Below are 20,455 nucleotides of genomic sequence, written 5' to 3' on the forward strand. Positions count from 1 at the left end.
AGCAGTGATCAGCGGGGGGGAATTCACTTGCGGATGTCGGACGGATTGCCCCCGCCAGGCCGGTGGTAGCTACCGCCAGCCTGGCGGGGGCAATCCGCCCGACATCCTAATGGGCCCCATAGAATTAAATGCTGATGTATCCAGTTTGATGTATAAATAATATTCCTTTTCTTCTATTCAAGCAAGATGTTATTTCAAGTGCTCTAACCAAAGCAGCTCTATTTAAGCCAGGTGTTGTTTGAGTACTCTCTTAAACAAAGATGCAACTCATTTCGGTGGTATTGTATGGTTCACCACCTTCTTCAGACTAACAAATGCTTTTAACAAATCTCCCAAATTATTGATCAAAAAAACAGTAATGTAAAAGAGAAAAATATATAAGATATTTTTTTTCAGAAATGCTAAATTTGTAAAATTATATACAACTCATATTGCATTTCACATTCCATTACATAATTAATTATAATTGAGACATCTTTCTTTTTATAAAAAGGCCTAAAAAATATGATTTTCAATATTAAAGTCTTGGTTCCACAGATGGTGCTATCCATACTTATGCACGCCACTTATCCACCAGGCTCACTCACATCACTTCCTACCCTACACACATTCTTTAATAATATCAAGGGTAATACCCACCCAATACTTGGTGAACTGGAGGAAGATATATCTCTCCTTTCATAAAAGCAGTTTCCTTCTCGGATAAACCTCAATGCTGACACTCATTATGGGGGCAAAAAAACCTCCCTAGAAAATATAATAAATTCTCAGGAGAAACAAAATATATTAGTATCCCAAATTGGCTCTCTTAATTCACCTAATATTCTTTGACTTACCAAAAAGGTTTTTCATTATTATTTAGAATTCTACCTTAATGGCCTCTTTCACGGTATCATTCAATTTTTGGACCGGCAGCTAGGAAAACAGAAACCACCGACCACAACCTCATTGATTGAATGCAAATAAAACAACGTTCAATCCAGTATTCTTCATAATTGCTCATTGACAGGCACATTTCTAAAAAACATACATTAAGCATATAGTACCTGTTGCACAGGTCCAAATTGTCTTGACCACCGGAGCTATAGCCCTCCACACCGTCAAAATATTTTAAAATGGATTGGGGCTTCATGAGTAGAGTTATATCTCATCAGTTGTATTTTCAGGGTCTCCAAAAGCCCGCCTATATAACGAAAAAAGCCACAATAACATAGTAAGTTCCACTATGAACATTGCATTTTACCGTTGCCTATTTACTTAACTGCAACGCTTAACTGTTTTCGGACTGCATCCAAATAATGTGGAGAAATGAATGCCGCCCATGTTTATTCAAGATAACATGGCGCTAATATCATGCTGGATATGTAAAAATCCAAGCGGAACTCGGGCCGCACGATCACAAATCCTTCAAATAATAGAGACCAACATTTCAAAAGTAAAACAGAATCTGTAACCGCTCATGTGCCATTGAAATAACTGAGTGCTAATATCTCAATGTATTCGTGAAAATGAGATTGGAACAAAGCTATTGGCATCAATATCACAAGCTATTTAAATCTCCCATGGCGGCCCATACCGTCCCGACATGTTAACCTTAACTCCCCCCGTACATCAGGGCTCACACAGGGCTCACTCACCGGGACTAAAAAGTCTCCTTACCTGCTTCTGTTTCTTTCTCGTACATCTATACTGCTCCCACCAAGCCATAGTAAACTGTGCTTCACTTTGAGCAAGTGAGAGCATATTGCTCTTGCTGGCTCAAATCAGAGCACAATTGCTTCGACACAGAGGGAACTGCATGTTAGCGGCTCCCTCTGTGTCAAAGCAATGCGGTTCTTGCAGGAGGTGAGGAGCTGGCAGGGATAGCTGCCTTGAGGCTCCCCCTGCAGTCCCCAACGGTGTGGCTGCTCTGGATGAGACCAGGGACCCACACTCGAGGCTGCACCAGGGGGGATGGGGACTCAAAGCCAAAATCAGTGCAGGAGGGGTGCTGCAGCCCCACTTTCCCCATTCAAAATAGGCCTGGCCTCGGGGTATGGGGTCCTTGAGACCAAAATTGGCTCAGGTAAGGGTGGCCATTATGCCCTCTTTGCCAAAAAGGTTTTTGTTTTTTAAACGTTAAGTCACGTAGACCTTGCCCCCTTTCTTCACCACTCGACAATATACCTCCTGGCACACTGCTGGTTGGGGGATAAAGTCCCCTTAGGTCCAGAGGGTCCTTAGGGGTCAACAATCACTTCTGTTACCTCTGATGACTCCCACGCAGTGGGATTGCTGAGAGGTTTTCAGAGGCCACACCCCCTTTCCCCAGCACTCCGCAAACACGCCTACTGGCACATGGCTGGTTGGGGGATGAAGTCGCCTTGGATGCTGGGAGTCTTTAGGGGTCAGCAAGCCCTCCTCTTACCTCCTGTAAGTCCCACACAGCCTGAGTGCTGAGAGGACTTTTGAGGCCGCATCCTCTCTCTCCACCATTCTGCAAACACGCCTCCTGGGGCACTGCTGGTTGTGGGATGAAGTCCACTTGGCTCCAGAGGGTCCTTGGGGGCCAACAAGGCCTCCTGTTACCTCCAGTAAGACCCACACTGTGGGATTGCTGAGACGTCTTTGGAGGCCATGTCCCCTTCCCCGACCACTCTGCAAATGCGCCTCCTAGCGCAATACTTGTGGGGGGGTGACGTCCCTTTGGCTGCTAAGGGTCCTAGGGGGGCAACTACTCCTCCTGTTACCCCCATTAAGTCCCACACAGTGGGATTGCTGAGAGGTTGTCGGGGGCCACACCCTCTTTCTCCACCACTCTGAAAAAGCACCTCCTGGCCCACTGCTGATTGGGGGATGAAGTCCCCTTATCTCCAGACTGTCCTTGGGGGCCAACTATGCCTTCTGTTACCTCCAGTAAGTTCCACAGAGCGCGATTGGTGTCACTACTTCGCGGCCCCCCTCCCAATGTAAAAATAGCCCAGAGGAGGTGGTGGTCCCTGGGGCGACGCAACGGCCCCCTCCCTTAATTTAAAATTGCCCAGGCAGGTGGCAGTCCCTGGGGCTTGGGTGGGCCCACAAGGCCCTGCCCCATATTAAGAAATGCCCCGGGGAGGTGGCGGTCCCTGGGGCAGTGTGGGGAGGCAGGAGCCCCCACACAGTTTTTAGGTCTCGTCCTTTACCATTCCGAAGGAATGGGAAATGGCGAGAATTCAAGTGCTCGAACTGATTGTCAAACCACCGCTTTTTTTCGTGGCGTTTTCTTCGAGTGCACGTACAGGCACGCGCTTTTGGCCCATACACTTTCATGGCCATCTGTTCCTGTTCCTCAATGTCCCTCCCACCCTTCGTTTGATCTTGCCGCGAGTTCAGGCTAATGGCCCTCCCCCAGCACAGAGCGCGCATCGCGGCCGCACAGCACATCAAAGGGCTTCTCCCAGCGTGTGCTGTGCGGCTTCTCCTCCCCTAATTATGTGGCCGGCCGTACTTGTGTTTCCTGGCCGCTTCCCGGCCGCTCTTGTATTTAATTAGCAGCAGCAGCATTTCTCCTGCGCCAGGCCACATCAAAGGCTCTGTGCCACTTTAACCCACACAGCAACACTTACAGACACGCAACGCCACTCACACCCACGCAAGCCCACTATCATCCACGCAACACCACACTCACCCACGCAACGCCACTCACCCAAGCAACACCACTCACACACGCAACCCCACTCATCCACGCAACCCCACTCATCCACGCAACACCACTCATCTAAGCAACCCCACTCATCCACGCAACGCCACTCATCCACGCAACGCCACTCATCCACGCAACGCCACTCACACATGCAACGCCACTCACACACGCAACGCCACTCACACACGCAACGCCACTCACACACGCAATGCCACTCACACACGCAACGCCACTCACGCACGCAACGCCACTCACACACGCAACGCCACTCACGCACGCAACGCCACTCACACGCGCAACGCCACTCACACGCGCAACGCCTCTCACACACCCAACGCGACTCACACGCGCAACGCCACTCACACGCGCAACGCCACTCACACGCGCAACGCCACTCACACGCGCAACGCCACTCACACGCGCAACGCCACTCACACACGCAACGCCACTCACACGCGCAACGCCACTCACACACGCAACGCCACTCACACACGCAACGCCACTCACGCACGCAACGCCACTCACACACGCAACGCCACTCACACACGCAACGCCACTCACGCACGCAACGCCACTCACACATGCAACGCCACTCACACGCGCAATGCCACTCACACGTGCAACTCCGCTCACACGCGCAACGCCACTCACACGCGCAACGCCACTCGCACGCGCAACGCCACTCACAGACGCAACGCCACTCACACGCGCAACGCCACTCACACGCGCAACGCCACTCACACGCGCAACGCTACTCACACGCGCAACGCCACTCACACACGCAACGCCACTCACACGTGCAACGCCACTCACACGTGCAACGCCACTCACACGCACAACGCCACTGACACACGCAACGCCACTGACACGCGCAACGCCACTGACACGCGCAACGCCACTGACACGCACAACGCCACTGACACGCGCAACCCACTCACACACGCAACGCCACTCACACACGCAACGCTACTCACACACGCAACGCCACTCACGCACGCAACGCCACTCACGCACGCAACGCCACTCACGCACGCAACGCCACTCACGCACGCAACGCCTCTCACACACCCAACACGACTCACACGCGCAACGCGACTCACACGCGCAACGCCACTCACACGTGCAACGCCACTCACACGCGCAACGCCACTCACATGCGCAATGCCACTCACACGCGCAATGCCACTCACACGCGCAACACCACTCACACGCGCAACGCCACTCACACACGCAACGCTACTCACACACGCAACGCCACTCACACACGCAATGCCACTCACTTACGCAACGCCACTCACGCACGCAACGCCACTCACACATGCAACGCCACTCACGCACGCAACGCCGCTCACACACGCAACACCACTCACACACGCAACGCCACTCACACACGCAACGCCACTCACACACGCAACGCCACTCACACGCGCAACGCCACTCACACGCGCAACTCCACTCACACGCGCAACGCCACTCACACACGCAACGCCACTCACACACGCAACGCCACTCACGCATGCAACGCCACTCACACACGCAACACCACTCACACACGCAACGCCACTCACACACGCAACGCCACTCACACACGCAACGCCACTCACACGCGCAACACCACTCACACGCGCAACTCCACTCACACACGCATAACTGTAGAATTTCTAAAGTTTTGTCCAGTTTAAGTTGGTTTTATATAGAAGTAATACATTAAGTTTTCCTAAGCATATCTATGCTTAACCTTTGTTTCTTTCATTGAAGTTGTGTTTTTCCTTTTATAAAATCTTTTTATGACATAAGTAAATCCATCATTATTTTTCTTTTTTATGTGTTTTTTCTTTTTTATGTGTTTTCAGACAAAACTACTTTAGATATACAGATCTTTTTTTCATTTTGTAACAGTGGTGCTTCAATGTAGACAATTTAAGTCTTCAATTTCCCAAGAGTAGCTTACATCAAACAATTCAGAATAAGAGTTAGTTTTGATACCTATTATTCTAGAACAGCTATTAGAAACATGTAGAAATGTACCAGTTTTATGTACAAACATTTATAGGTGGAGCTGATGAGGTATATTTTAACATTTCCCAGTTATTTCTTTGAAGAAGAAATAGAGCTCTATTGCTTTCCAATAGTCGGAAGTCTTTATTGTTGTTGCTGGTATTTAGTAGTATTGGGATGTGTTTATAGCCCAGTTGGTGCTACTTTCCAACAATTATCAGGGTGCCTATGGTTGTTGTTGATATTTGCTCATTTTCGGCTGTGTTTATAGCCCACTTGGTGTTACTAACCAACCACATAATGCTTTACTACTTGATTGTATTTCTTATCAAATATGCTTACTTTAAAAAAAAACAACGGCGGCTGTTTTGACAGCCACACTACATGATGTCTATGTTGATTTTGTCATATACATATTTTTTTTAATTCCTAGATAATTTCAGAATAGAACCACAGTACTTTTGCCAAGCAGCATTTCATTGGCTTAGAACTGTGCTATTCTATGAAACAGGACGTTTACACTCCCTTTCTCCATTTCCATTGATATCTTCAAAGGTGAACATTGTACTCTTTACCAGAGGGACAATTCTGTTGTTCCAAGCCACCTTTAAGATTTGTGTGAAGTACAATGGCTGACCAACAAGACCTGTACTGCTTGACATGAGGAAGAAGAGTTGGCACAGAGGATGCAACATGAGGAACAGGAGTTGGGGCTGAGGAAGAATTTCAGGGATTCTAATGTAAGGAGGTTTTCTCCTTGGCAACTGGAGAGAAGAAGGGCAATGCAAAACTGTTACCATGCAACCTTTCAAAGCACTCCCCCACAACCCGCTTTAAAAATCAGTCAATAGTAGTGCCTTTAGATGAAGAGGGGGCACTGGTATTTTCATTACCTGTTTCTTTTCGCTTTCCCATCTGGATGAAATATTAGAAGCGGGTGACCCACTCTAGCATTATCCAGCTGCTGACAGGTGCAGATTGGCCCGTTCTTGGTCTGGTATTTACCTAGTTCCAGTTGTGGTGCGGCTCACATGCATCCAGCATTGGGAGACTGAAGGAAGTGTTATAAGCACACAAGCCCCTCCTCCATCAGCACCTTCAGAGGGTTGAGGATTGAATTATGGTCAATCTGACTCTGGCCCCACACAGCAGCAAACAACAACAGCATCCTTTTTTATGTCCTGAGCTGTGGGACTGCAGGAAGCACTAAAAGCACACAAACCCATCATCCTCCAGCTCCACCTAAGCGGCGAATATTGAATTATGGGCACTGGAGCCTGGCCCTGGCTTCAAACAATAACAAACATTAGCAACAGTCTTTTTTCATGTTCTGTGCTGCTGGACTGCAGAAAGCACTATAAAGACACAAACCCCTTCTCCTCCAGCTCCACCTGAGGGTGTGACATTTGAATTATTGGTAATGTAGCCTGGCCCCAAACCACAGCAAACTATAACAGCAGTATTTTCCCATCATAAGCACCTGCCCAACTTCCCATAGCCCACAAAGGAACTACTGAACACTTCAAGATAACATCCTGACCTACCCATTGGTGAAAGTAAGGGAGCAGAAGGTAGTAGTGCAAACACATGTTTGTTTCTCAAAATTAAACCCACCACTAACAACCTGATGATGAACAATTATTGCTCATGAAAAACAAAAATTGCCTTGAGGCTTTAAGGATTCATTCCCCAGGAGAAATGTCATCTAAAAGTATTCCACCTCTTAAATCGTTTAGTTTTTGATGAGGAAGATGGAGAACTGGCAGTTTCTCACAATTGTCAACCAAATCATGAGAATGCGGCAGTTCTTAACTGGTCAAGAAAAAGAACTAGAGACAATGGTGGAATATAGGTCTATGCAAGCCCACAAGGTTTATATGAACAGCCGTACATCAGATTCTACCAGGTGCTATTCCTAGCTGATGACAAGTCCAATTAACCACTCTCAAGTCACTTCAGCTCCTCTGCGTGTGCACATATGGTGGGCATATGCAGCAATGTTTCCCTCATGCATAAGGGGCATACGTGGTATAGTGAGCTTGATGGAAGCTATTGGTTTACCAAAAGGCAGAATCAGTGTATTGTCCATGTGCAGAATAGCACACACTCATTCATGCATCTAAAGGTGTACATGAACACTCTTGATAAACCAGCATAGGACAAAATAGACTCCCACCCACCACTGTGCACTGAATTGTTGGCCGCCATGGGCTTCTTAAACTTCATAGACACAACATTCACTTTTCTATTCAACACCTTGAAATGTGCACTCATTTTACATCCCCGTATGCACTGGGCTTCACAACCTTGGTGGTGCTTACTAACTTTGCAAGCTCTACCACTTCTTAGTCGCAGCATTTGAGATGCCACGTCTGCTCACTAGCAGGAGTACAGACCCGGTGGTTGGCCCCTCACTTTCCTGTTCCAACCATGGGTATTGCCCTCAAATGACCTCAGCTGTTTTTCACACTTGCTCTAATGGGTTCCTGCATGAGCTAAGTACCTCTAACCTTCCTTTTTTTCTCCCCTCTCAGATGACTGCACGTCACAGCTCCTTCCTCACTGCTTATCCTTGCAGTACCCTTAAGTCCTTCTCTAGACTCCCCTCCAGAGACCTCCAAACCTAGCCTTCTCTGATTCAACCAGACCTCTGAATTTTCCACCTTTACTACCCTTTAGCTCCATCCATGATCCCATACCGGTTTACTTAACCCTTCCATCTCTTTACACCAGATGGATGCGTCTTGACTCAGCCTGACCAATTACGGGCCCCTGCATGTCCAATAATGGGACACCCAGTCTCGTTCGACGTGTAATTCATCGTGACTCCCCCGGGCTGCTTCTGCAGCCCTGCGCATCCCAGATCACAGGCAGGCACCACATGCTTAGTGTCCTGCTACTTTTCTTTAAGCCTAGTTATCTGGTAATCCTTCTACCCTTATCTCTTATTTGCCACATTCTAACTGTCTTCACCTTCCCTCTTAGGGTCATCCTAAATCCTTTTTCTATTTCCCCTTCCCCCCATTCCCGCCCCTGCTCTGTCCACCAATAAGTGTTTTTATTCTTACCCACAGCACTGTCATAAAAATAAGTGTAACCTGGTCCTGATGTTGGCCTAAACATTCCTACAGGCCGAAACGCCGTCAATTCTTACAGCGAAACTTACAAAGCTATTCCTTCGAAGATACCCATCTTGAATTCTCCTGTACATATTAACATTTATTGTTTAGGTATTTCTAGGTATTTCTAGAATGTAAAACCTGTCACCAACTGTTTTTATTTCTTTTGTTGCGGCACTTCGTGTCACTGTACATACTTAGTCATGTGTCATTTGCGTCGTTCACCATTTCGCAAGCACTTGTGCACAGTATCCCACAGGTTGCGTGCTATTTAATGTAATGCAGTGCTGTTTTTATGCATGTTTAAATATATTAAGTTATCTACATAACAAATAAATGTAGTTATCTAAACATCAAATTTATGTTTTCACATTGAATGTTTTGTCTTCCTGTTTTTCCTTGTGCTCCTAGCAATTAATTGTGCTTCCAAAAAAGTGACCATTAACTTACACCCTTAGAGACATTGTTTTATGTTACACTTGTTGGCCCTGGTCTCTATAGGGTTTATGGGCTACCTCCTGTAGTCTAATATTGCTATCGGAACAAGGATGGCACTTTCCAACATCCTTTTCATGTCGGCCTTTCCATCATGGAAAGGCTGTCAGAAAGTGTCTTTTGTGGCTACTAGTAGTGCCCCCTTCTCCCTCTGGCCCTTCGCAATGGGGCCTGGGTGCCACCTATGGTGCCCCCCTTAACATCCCTGCACTGTGTTGCAGGCACCAAATGGTGCCTGCCACATGGTGGTGCAGGAATTTTTACAGACATCCATTTCCCAAAAGCAGCTGTACTGCTGGCCTTTTTTTCCCGCAGCACAAGATGCCATTAGGAAATGTTTGTTTCTGACCTCCCAAAGGGTGGTCGCATCAAAATCTGGCAGTGAAAACCGCCAACCTGTGCTCCTTTGGTTCCAGACCGCAACACTGTCGGGCAGATGCAAGACCGCACAACATCGCAATTAGGCCCACTGTGACATTTTGAGTAATGCCCCGGGTGCACCAGGGCCGACTTACTGTCAGACTCAAACTGAGCCCCAAGCATACCCCTGAGGAACTTGACACTTAGAGTAGTATGAGCAGTCGAATGATTACTCAGGTAAATGGTTTGGGTCGAAACTCGGAAATTCGTAAGGCACACAATAGTATTTTATGATCAATGTTAACACATTACTTTCACTTTTAAAAAGAAAAGTGCTTTAATTCACAAACAAATAAATACTAAACACTCAATATAATTCCCAAACAAATTTAGAAAAATAAAGGAAACCTGAATAGCCTAATGACACAATAATGATTAAGATCATTAGGGTAAATTGGAGTATAACTTTTAAAGTTTCAAGGCAAAAAAAGCAAAAAAATAGCAAACACTAATGCAAGTCAATGTTCTCGTGGCTCAAGACCTAGGCAAACTATTGCACATATCGCAAATGAGTGGGTTATTTGCAAGTAATGCTGGTTTTTATCTTGGAACTTTCTTATTGTTCCAGTTCTCAAAATTAATCATTGCATACATTGTCATTGAGCTTCCAGTGAATCCTTCAGTTTTGGTGCCAAAAGCTCTGAAGTGGATTTAACCAGATTTTTTAACCACCAAGGACGCTGAACTACTGGGATCGGTTCTTCACCTCACCCCAGATCTACATCTTGCATTCAGACTGAAACACTTTTTTGATTCTAGCTTTGCCTCAGTGGGGCAGGCCAAAAGGCTGTAACCAGCAAGGCTTCATGGAATTGGCACACCTTTGTAGCAGTTCCATGGTAACCTTGAATGCTGTGTGAAATAACTCTGAGCTGGTAAACCATTAATCAGAGCTGACTAAGTCACGCTTTCCTATGGGAGCTTTGGCACAATTCCCAATCATCAGAAAAATAATTTAAGGGATTTAAGGGGTGATTTAGAATTTGGCAGAAAGTGCAAACCTTTGTAAATGCAACTGAGTACCCTATCTGCCAAAATGATAGTCTGCCTGGACAATTTTAGGGTCAGGAGGAATGTCAGCTTTCTGTTGTCAGAGACCCCGTTAGCTCCATCAATGGAGAGGTTACTCTGACAGCCCGATGAAGTAGGGCCCGTCAGAGAAAGGGCAATACAATGCTTGCCCAATTTAAAGTGAATGGTGTGAAGTCTTTTTTCTGTCTGCCTCAGCAAGGTAACACTTCATGTTGAGAGGCAGGATTTTCTTAAAACAAAAAGTTTCTAAAAGTTTGGTGAGGGCCATCAAAAGTGACAGTGGAGGCCCACCAAATGTTTTGAGCCTTAACAGAAATTACTTTGATGGTGGTTCTTGTCAACTACAAAGATCACTGCTGGACCAGCAGCGATCTCTAAATTTGATGATGGTAGTCCTCCAGGGTGGCAGACGTAATGTCCTCTGCCACACTGAGGAACTGAGTATCATCTGCCACATTCTAGATCTGGCCGTAAGTCTCAAGATTGTCTTGAGGCTGGGATTGTCAGTCGTCTTCTTGTTGTAAACGTATCTAGGACCCTATTTAAATATTCCCGATTTATGCCCTTATGTGGTTATATCAAATCATATCCTTATAAAGGCATAAGAATCATACCCATATTAAGTCATAGACAATGCAGTCCAAATACGGCAAGGCTACTCCCATAGACTCCTAGAAAGCACAACGCGTTCTTAAAGAAACCAAGCATCCAGCAGCCCGGGAATTCGCCCTGCTTCTGTATTGATTTGTCCTAGAACTCCTGGAGTCCTGAAAGAACTGCGAGTTCTTAGTGACGTCTTATGTCCAACCTTACGTCAAACTCGGCACCTTCCAGGTATAAATATACCAGCATCTGCTCTAGCAAAACACACGGTGGTTTGGAGCAGATCGGCTATCTACTTGCCCTACGCCCTGCTGTAGCAAGTGCCGAAGGAAGCCGACCCTCCCATTGACGCACTGAGAGAGACGCTGTCTTTTCTCCTGCCGAGAAATCCAGCTCCAGTGTTTCCCTGTCACCCTTGCGGGTTGCTGGGAGATCGAGTCCTGAGAGAGAGATACAAGACCTCCTTCATTCTATAAACAAGGTACGGAGCTGATTAGACCCTCAGAGAATTCTTGATTTAGATTCTTGGCAGAAACTATCTTAACTCAAAACTGCAGCTCACTTACTCCTTCCCACGTACTAGGCTTAGGTTAGAAGCACCTGTTGAGTACGTTTAGTCATGATTTTATCTATGTATATATTTTATCTATTTTAAACACCGTATGGCTTAGAAACCATACCATGCTTTTACAGTATTATTTCATAATACTCCTTTTACTGTACGCACTTTACTTTATGACAAGTATTGCAATTGTGGCAACTCACTTCTCTTGCATGAGAAAGAAGACTGTTCAATAAATAACCTCTATTATTGAAAACGCCCGTCTATTTCTCTGCCCTTCTGGTGAAACTAAGCATGCACGATTGACTGAGTAAAATAGTTATCTATTGTTTCCGCGACTCTGGAGGTATATTCCTTATTCTGGAGGGAGCAAAGTTGTCATGTTTATGCGGTTGTCAGAAACTAATCCCTTCTTGTGTTCTCAAGAAAGTTTCTAGTGACCTCTGAGCTAGCTGGCATTCACAATTAAGTCTAACATATTCAATAAATGTAAATTGATACTTGTATAGCGCACTACTCACCCGCAAGGGTCTCAAGGCGCTTGTACGAATACAGCTGTGGAACCCATCCTGGCTTTCCCTGTGAGGTGTCCACTCCTGGGCACCCCCAAGGTGGAGGCCAGGCATCCTTAGTGTTGTGGGGGCCGTTGTGGAGATTAAGCAAGCTATTGCCCAGAGTTGCAGAGTGGGACTCCATGATTGGAATAGGCACCGAGGCGAGAATTATCAGGTCATTGGAATTTTGAGCCTAAGACCCGCCGAGGAGGGGAATTGAACCCTGGTCCCGGACTGGACCTCTGCATCAGGGTCTGCCGCTCTAACCATTGACCCACACTTCTCCAATAGAGACCTAGTCAACCTAAGTCCTACGTCTAAACTATCGTTTATGTTATTCCAATGCGCAGAGCCTATTGGGAATATAGGAACTACACTACATTCTCTCCTACAGTGCATAGTGCCTCAGGGGTGGCTTCTTGGCACCAGGCCTCTCACCCACCAGGTTTCTCACCTGTTTAGTGCAGTCCACCAATAACTAACCAGCTAGATCTTCTTCAAGGGATGGAGCCTTCTGTCTTTTGTGTCTCTGTAAAAGTGAACAGGAGGTTAGCGAGATACCCTTGGAAAAGCAGTTCTATTCACTGGGTGACAATGCAGGAACATCTTAAGGATTTTGGGGCACTGGGCCAAATGTATTTTCTGGGCCCCTGAGCAAATGTATTTTAGAGGACCTTGTGTGAACAGCTTTGGATTTATGAACAATGGCAGCTCTTTCATGACCTCTTTGACTAGGTCCCTAAGTGCACTGGAACACCCATCCAAATTCTAAATGTGTTTACATCTAATATTCAGGGATAGTTATGTGTGTTTTCAATATTGTAGCACAGCAGCAGCTCAGTAATATTACTGCAAATAATCTCTGTGACACCCTGCAATTTCTCATATGTGAGGCCCTGTTTTGATCTAAAAGTAACCTTTTTATGGATGTTGCATGAAACATTAACACAACATTTCTCTGCAAAATGTCTATGCTGGACTCCCACACATCAGGTACATTAACCCCTTGGGCGCAGCCGCAATTCTGCGCCTGTGCGGCACTTCTAAAGAGCGAGCGGGATCATGATGGCCCCCAGCCGTCATCAGCACACGCCCACCGTGTTGCATGACGGACGGGCCGTCATCAGCATGGAAGGGGTTAAAAATGAACTAAAAGAAAACAGTATTTAAAACAAACAGTTTAAGGAATAATTTAAGGTCATTAGGGCAAGACTCAGCAGTCTATGGCGGTCCAAATTATTTTTTCAGTCCAGCCATATTTGACTTATGATTTTACCATCTTTGAGAGATTTCTCCTGACTAGGTTCAGGTTAAATCTCTTCCATCGTTTGGTTGCCTTCCCAACGAGAAATAATTGGGACCCAGTATTACCATCCTGCCCGTGCGATGAGATCTCTATTCAGGCAATCATTCACACCTTCTTTTTCTGCAAATTTTATAACGGGCATAGAAAGATCTGGCTGATTCCCTTGCTAAAACTTATGGGCATCAGAAGATGCCGTCCAGCCTTGTTATATTTGCAGTTTTTAGAGGAGGAATGGACATCGAAATACATAGTTAAATTCCTGAAATGTATTTTTAGACATAGACTGAATTTGTAAAAAAAAGAAATTCTTATAATCAGTCGCTCTGATATCTTAGAACTTCTATGTATTATGTTAAACGCTTAGGGTTCCCCTATGCCGCCTTTTTGATAATGTTAATGTATTGAATTGTAAACTTTTTAACATTAATTGTGAATTGATGATTTTTACCTGTGAAATTGCTTTTATGGTTTTTAATACTTGTCAAAAACCGAATAAAGAAATGAATGAATGAATGACTCGGCAGAACAGAGCTGACTCTGTCAGGGGGCCCCCTGAAAGGCTGGGGCCCAGAGCCAGAGCCCACTTTGCCCATGCATTAAAACGTCAATGGCTGGCAGAGAGTGCCTAATTTCTTCCTTTAGAGTTTCGTTCAGGCCCTGCAATGTTATAAGGAAGTGGTTTTAAGGTGCAATTGTAATTCAGGAAGCTCTTGTGGGTGACTTATCTAATATGTGTAAAATATCCCGGACAGAGCATTTTTCTCTGCCCCGTGCTTCTGCAATGAGTTTAAAACTGCAGCTTGGCCAGTGCACTTCAAGTTTTCACTGAAGCCACAGCTTGCAGTTGCATATGTGGATGGTGTAAATGAACACTGAGGCCTATATATAACATTTACTTCCATCACTATAGTTTATTTCTTATACAAAACGTACCATGGTATTACTGGAAAGTAAATTGTGGCATCTGCCGTAATAATCTCTCTATTAGATATGAGTGATGGAACTACTTCATAGGTAGGGTAAAAAACAACTGCTGCCAATTAAATGTACATAAAGAACATCAATAAATGGGTAGAGCCACAACTGTCCTTGCTGCTTTTTTGCTTTTATATACTTTTCTTTTAAATATATGAGCTTGGTAACAAATCTATTGTTACTCACTCTACCTCATTCCAGTGCCTGCCTCAGATCCAATGGCGTGCTCTTTGAGGGACAGCCTATAATCTCGCTTTTTCTCTCCTAACTAAGCATGGGCGGATCTAGCGTACGCGAATTTGCGGATTTACGGATTCGCAATCCGCGAAAATACGCGAACTCTCGCGGATTTGCGGATTTTCCCGTTTTTTGTGTTGGCGAGCGTTCGCGCCGATTTTGGGACAATTTCGCAATTGCGAACTTACTTTTCGGCTCGCAACGGCCGCGACTATGTTGTTTCTACGTCTGGTTTATCATCACAGGTTCACAGCACCCTCTGTTTCACCACTGCCACCCTCTGGGACACCCATGCCACCCTCTGGTACATCCTCACTGCCACCCATTAGGTTTGTTTATCACTGTAGTTTATGGGGGGTGAAAAAAGCAAGCACACCTCCCCTACTTCAACTGTCATGAATTAATTTGGGGTTGATTAATGTGTCAGTTATTTTGAAAGTTCCAGTCTGGCTGGCACCTGCTTCCTTCCTTATCTGTAATTTGCTTTCTGTTGCAGTGAATTTTTTTTCACAGGACCTTTATGGTCTACTTGTAGCTATTCTATGAGCCTGCTGTTTGGGTCATAGCAGGGTCATAGAATAGTTGCAAACTCTGGAGGGGCCCCTCAGGAAGCACTACAGTGAATGTTACTAATGTTAAGTTTGAACTTTTGCACTTGCTCATTGCTTTCAGTTTAGCAAAAATCGTTTTTTCTGCAATTTCGCGCGTTTTTTTGGGGCGCGAATCCGTGCGAGATCGATTTCGGAAGCCGCGAATGCTTGCGAATACACAAAAAATTTTTTTGCGACGTGTATGTTCGCGTGATTTTGTGCGTGTTCGCGAGGCGCTTGTAGCTATACGTTTGCCAAGTTACCCTAGCGGTCGTACACGGGCGCGGCCATCTTGTTTGCGTGACGTAATTCCGTTTCCGCCCGCTATGTGTAATCTCGCAAAGTGTGCTGCTCGCTAGTACAATTTCGCGCGTGCTCGCGAGGAAAATCTTGCGCGAACTTACCCACGCGCTCGTGAACGGGCGCGGCCATCTTGTTTCTCATTCATTGCTATGGTTCTGGGCATGCTTTCTGTATCCTCTCTGAATCTCTGCCATCCTTTGCTTGTTTGAAGTTTATTTGATCTATTTTACTTATTATCTATCCCTCTATTTTTCTAGCTCTATATTTTTGTGTTTTCTGCTACTTTTAGTTACTTTTAAACTACTTTTTTAAACTCTTTTCTTTTCTTCTTCACTATTCTATTTCTTCTTTATCATTTAACTTTATTTCTGCCCAGACCATGGTAAAGGGAGCCGGGAAGCACCCTGAGAAGGGGAAGGGTCCCGCACCCCGTGCCCGGCTCCCGTGCGGGCGTTTGAGGGGAGAGCAAGTGGTGCCACGGGAGATCTTTAGCACGGAGGAGGTGGCCGCACTCATCTTCCACGTCCAGCGCCGCCTCCCCAAGACGATCCTGGGAGGCGGCAAGATCGCAACCGGCTATGGCATCCGGGAGCGCCGGAAGCGGTGGGAGAAGGTGTGCCGGGCCATGTTTAAGCTCTCTGGGGTCCGGCACACATATAACCAGGCCACCCACCTCTGGACAGATGTCATGGACCGGGAATGGGACTTGCTGGACGCGCTCGGCGTAGAGGTCCCCGGGCTTGGTGAGTAGTAGTAGCTATTCATCACTACTCTGTTTTATCCGGCTCTGTTATTTGCAAATCTTTGTTCTTTACCAAGAGCAATAATGCTGCCGATTACATTGTAGGTAAATTATATTTCAAAATCTTCTATGCATTTCAGGTGCACTGCTCTCCTTCTCAGTAGCCTTGCTTGCTACTATGCTTATTTGTTTTGTATTTTGGGTTCATTTCATTGGCCTGAGAAATTATGTATGAGTGTAGTGTAAAGATAAGAACTGCGTAATGCTAGACAATAAGGGTCATATTTTCAATTACCGGCGCATCCCTGCAAAGTAGCAGGGATGCGGCAGTAATTGTGTGCCATGCCACCACCACCCATTGGCCCAAAACGTCACAGAAGCCTTACGCATCTGTGCCGTAAAGGCGGCGCATTGCTGGAGTTGCGTGCCAACGATGGCGCAGCTCCAGCAATGCTCTGGGGTACCCTATCTCCCCAATGCTGCATCAAGCCGTACGTCGGCTTCAAGCGCGCAGGGTTTGAGTCATGCATCATTGTCCTAAAAGTGACTGATTGACATCTTGTAGATTTCCCTCAGCCACTTTTAGGATTCGTTCCTGCGCAGGTACGCCCTCCCTTGCGCCGGAACGCCCCCTGATGGCGCAGGGCTTTACAACGTGATGCATCGCCCATATGTGTTTTTTTTAATATATACGCCGCACCAACACCATGGGGAGTCTTTTGTTCTGCCGCTGCGTCACAAAAGTCCCGCAACAATGGAGGAAAATGAGCCGCAAGGGACTTCTAAATCAGCCCCAACAGACTGAAGTCCAGTCCTTCCTTTAGACACATGGCTATAAGAAGAAATAGTGGTGGTGGTGGGTGGATTGATAGTTTGAGTATTCACTGATCTGCAAGCAGGATGGACTTTGTCTGTCACTTCGCGTGCTGCGGACTGCTGCCTGCCAGGCCTAGGCAAACCTCTTTAGTAGTCTGTTTATTGAGTTACATAGGAACTTTCTAAGTCAACGGTCCGCAAATCAGGCAATACGAATAACGTAGTATACCACATGAGATAGATCCCGTGGAATAGTTGTCTATCTATTTGCTATTTCTCCAAAATATTTTGTTATTGTTCTTTTGAAATGGTTGATTTGGTTGACAAATCTCATCCATGTTTTCTGGTCTTTCTTTCTTTCATGTTGTACATCAGCTCCCCCCAAGGGCAAGAGGACACAGGAGGAGGAGGGTGCTGTTCAGGAGGATGCAGGCCAGGATCGGGCAGGCGAGGGCTCCTTTGCTGGCCCCAGTAAGTTTTAATTTTAATAAAGAGTACCTATTTTTTCCTAGCGTTCCTCATTCGATTTTTTCTAAATCGTCTTTGATCTTCTTGTAGACTGGATATAAATTCTTATCCTGCCTCGAATATGACTCCCTGTGGTATTACTAGATTATTCTTATTAGTCTGTCTGTGTAGCTAACTAAGATTGGACATTTGGCAATTCCATTGGACTCCCATTCTATTCAGCAATAGCTCTATGCACTGTCTCCTTACTGACTAGATAGTGTGGCAGAGTCATTTAGCTCCCGAAGTCACCGATGATTGATCCCCAATGATCTCTAGATTATCGTACGCAGGACAAGAGTACGGAATCACAGTCAAGAAGTGCCAGAGGCACTCATGCTTGCAAAAATTCCAAAACCTTTAGCTCATCCACTCTAGTCTGGAGGACCAAAAACCACAGAGTCTATTTAAGTTTAAAAGCTTTATTAAAAGTAAACACATTTATTAAAATCTACTTTGTCATAAAACTATTTAACTGAAAACGGAAAAGTGCTTAGTGCTGACGATTAATTGGACACATTTCTTGTGGTCGAGCCGAGCTCTCACCTGGTTTGAACTTGATCCTGGTCGTGTTCTTAGAAGTCAAGCTTCTGTCTGTTAGGAGAAAAAGTGGTGCGTGTTAAAAATAAAAAGCAAGCATTCATCAGTTGTGCATAAAAGTGCAGCAAGACAACAGCCTTCCCTGGAAAAAGGGAAATTTTTACTTTAGAGTAGACAGTCACAAATTATTACATTGTATTCTGTTTTTTTAACATTTCTTTATTACTCCTAGACCAAATATTATATAGTAGTGAGTGGTGTATTCTAACATTCTTAAATGTACTTTGTAGGTGGAACATCTGGTGACGGGGCCAGCGCGGAGGTGGCGGTGTTGGGCGAGGACTCGGAGGACTCTGGGGAGGAGGCGGTGCAAGAGCCGGCGGACGGTCCTGTGGGGGTTCGCACGGTGGTGGCGGGAACAGGTAAGCTATATATTCCTTACTTATTGAGATTGAAGACTGCATAGTGTGCTTTCTGCACGGGTGTATTACAAATCAACCAGGTAGTAGCCTCCTCGAAATGTACTTCGACTTAGCTGTGAAGTTTTTGGTGAGAAGAATCCCAATAAGTTCTTAGATGAATGTGATGGATGGGATGAACGAAAAGCGAAAGAAGGGTGTAAGTTAGTGGGACGCGAAATTGTATGATGGCTGGCAAAGAAGAACGATATGTGTTTGCTTGGCCCCCGAGGTGGCTGGGAAGGAAAGAGTATGGTATGGTGCATGGCTGGGTCAATGATGAAGCAAGGATGGGTGGAAGGACAGCAGCCTGGGTGGGTGAAACAGAAACTGTATGTGTGCGTATACTTTGAATGAATGGATGCCTGGAGCATGGTATTCTCTGACTCTTAGATAGCACATGTGTATCTAGAGAGAGTAGATGGTCGCTGGATGAACTAAGTGTTACCTTGAAGAGCATGTACCACCGCACCCGCACGTCCGTTCCAGTGTAGGAAAGGCAAGGAAAAGAAATTGTAAATGTGTCCAATACTACCATGAATAGTAGCAGTACTTTGTATTGCAACTGCAAGCACAGCATATATCTGGTTATTACGGTGGACACTCCGTACCTCTCTTAATAACTTTAGTTTAGTTGTAGTACGTCATTCATGTGTGGGTGTATCACTGTTCACTCAATATTAAGCAAAGCACCTAAAGTCATCCCATATGTCATCAAATACGTCCCATGTGAAGTGATAGATAATCAAATTATTTAGCTTCTTCATTTTCCTTTTCTAGTACTCATTTGCACTGTAGGGTGAAAGGTAAATTAAATAAGCAGTAGCCCTTGTAACAGAGTACTCTCAGTGCCACCCGTAATAGAAAAGTAATAGCTTCACCACCTGCATGTACTGGACCGGTACAGTAACGCAAGTCTGTCTCACTCATCATGGTGTGCAACTGTTTTTCTCGGGTGCAAGTTCACTGTGCTGCCATTCTGCCGGCTTGCATAAGATAACGTACCAATTTTCCTAAACAAGAGAGAAGAAGAAGAATAAGACTGGTGTACTGTCATAGTTGACTGTAATGGAAGTCCATAGTGGTCGTAGAATTTGTTCATTAAACTACCACTAATGTTAGAGCAAGGATGCAGAAGTGGGAGGTTACATAGATACTGTCCTCAATAGTTATGTACTGTGCTTTCAATTTGCTACTTGTACTGTGACCCAACTTTCGGCTCAATCACTTTGTGTTATTAATGCTAAGGAGCATTGGTTACAGACTATGTCTTTCTTTCTTCATATAGTTGCTCCTTCCAAATCGACATCACGGAGGGAGCAGGCTCGAATGGCCCGGCAACGGAGGCTGGATGCCACTGTCGCCGAATATCGGCGGCTGGTGGCCCTGGAGGAGGAGGAGGACACGCAGTCGACCGGTGCAACCACAACATCCTCGACTGGGACAGCTGCATCCTCCTCCGTGACCCCACGGGCCCCCGGCACGGGCAGTGCTCCAGCGGGACGGAGCCGGGCTAACAAAGCCAACCGCCACCGCC

Source organism: Lissotriton helveticus, chromosome 4_1, assembly GCF_964261635.1.
Source record: "Lissotriton helveticus chromosome 4_1, aLisHel1.1, whole genome shotgun sequence".
NCBI classification, from domain to species: Eukaryota; Metazoa; Chordata; class Amphibia; order Caudata; family Salamandridae; genus Lissotriton; species Lissotriton helveticus.